Genomic DNA, 2,055 nt, shown 5'->3' on the forward strand with positions numbered 1-2,055 from the left:
AACCTTAGCTTAAAATTTACTAAAATTGAATCACATGGATAGGGAATGATTCCAAGCTTTAACCTTAGCTTAAAATTTACTAAAATTGAATCACATGGACAATATATATGAGAAGAATGCAATCACATTTACAATAAGTTATATTTATTTTGGGTTTGTATAATTTGCATATTGTTAAAATTATTTAAATATGTGAAAAATTAAATTATATTTGTTACTAAATAACTTAATGTAATTGGATGTGGATAACAAATAATTCACATTGGAATATTAAATATATATCAAAAATTGTTACTGCAAGAAAAAAAAAGCGAAAGAAATTTGCTTACTATCGGGAGGGGAATTTTTTTTTTAGGCCAAAATTTGAAAAATTCAAAGTGAAAAAAAAACAAAAAAAAAGTATAAGTATGAGGGTATTGCTAATAAGAATAATGTGAAGTGCATTCATTTGAATGGTAATTTTAACACAAAAAAAAAAAAAAAAAAAACTTCAACCAATGAATGATAAATGAAAGAGAAGGAAGGATGGAAATAATAGAAAAGTTAATTTTAGCAGCATTCCTAAATTTCATCCATTAATTAACAATTTTTAAATTTTTCCTCAATATTTTACTCTTTTAATTATTCAATTTTTTTTTTGTTTTAAATTTCAATTCTTCAATTACTATCCATATCAAAGAGAAAATTTTAGGTAAATTTTAAATGTACAATTATAATTCGAAAATTGAAAGTACCGAATAATTAAACGCATCGAAAATTCTTTACAACAATTGGAAAATGATAATGATGTATCATAGCGGCAGAGCTGAAAAACAGAAGAGAGGAAAAATTACAGTACCATCAGGAATTGAAGAGGTCATTTACAAATATGAGCTTAATTAATGCTTATTATCGATTAATCGAAAATTTTCCTAATTACTAGAAATGGTACTTGAAAATTAATTAACAGCATAATAGGAGTGGTATTTTTTTGGTATCGTCGTGATAGGATTAGCTTGTTAAATGTACTAAAAAAGATATTATATTTGAACTATCGTAGATAATAGCAAAACTTAATGACATTCTTTCTAGCCAATTATTTCCAGATAACTATTCCTTGAAATTGGATGTAATTTGAATTCTTCTCGTCATTTGCGCCTTTCCTTTTCCGCTTTATACCGCTTTTCATGTAAATAAGATGATAGATTTACAGCAAATTAAAATATTCATAGTATGGATGAAAGAAAATTTTGGTTGTTTGGAGAATTATTTATTCTTATACCGGAAACAAATATACTTTACAAATATACTTATACTTAACATCAAATATACTCAAATATGCTTATCAAATATAACAAAATATACTTATACTTAACTCAAATACACTTATACTCAAATACAGAACAAATATGCGTAACTCAAATATACTTATATTCAAATATCAGATACGCTTAACCCAAATACACTTATACTCAAATACAGAACAAATATACGTAGCTCAAATACACTTATACTCAAATATAGATCAAACACACTTGACTCAAATATAGTTATACTCAAGTATCAAATATGCTTAACTCAAATATACTTATACTCAAATATAGAACAAATATACTCAACTCAAATATAGTTATACTCAAATATAGATCAAATATACTTATACTTAACCTATGATTTTTTTGGCTCTCTAATTGATTTCACACTTGTTATCGTTAATTAGGAAACTATTCATATTAATATTTTGATTTATCAAATATTCTTTAGAAATATCTCGGTTTTATTTCATGTTTATCATTCAATTATAGACTTTAACAATTTATACACACGAAGAATCGCCATTGTCAATCTCTGTCACCAGTGAATATGATATGGAATTTCATAATTTATCAAATTCAAAATTAGAATCAATGAACAGACATACTAATGATAGCAATGATCTGTTATCAGAGACATTCAGGAAAAGAGAAACTGGAAATAACATGACCATTTCTTTGGTGATATTTTTTAATCAAATGCGTAAGTTCTTTTTTCCTTTCCTACAAAAAAAAAAAAAAAGTTAAAAGTATAATAAATTTA

General features: G+C 24.9%; 1 protein-coding gene across 2 annotated transcripts in view; it reads left to right on the forward strand.

Annotated features, from left to right (window-relative positions):
- Positions 1 to 2,055, forward strand: part of LOAG_02954 — a 13,432-nt gene that overhangs the window by 3,996 nt on the left and 7,381 nt on the right. The gene's annotated exons all lie outside the window — the stretch shown is intronic.

The sequence above is a fragment of the Loa loa genome (assembly GCF_000183805.2).
Source record: "Loa loa unplaced genomic scaffold supercont3.412, whole genome shotgun sequence".
In the NCBI taxonomy this organism is placed as follows: domain Eukaryota; kingdom Metazoa; phylum Nematoda; class Chromadorea; order Rhabditida; family Onchocercidae; genus Loa; species Loa loa.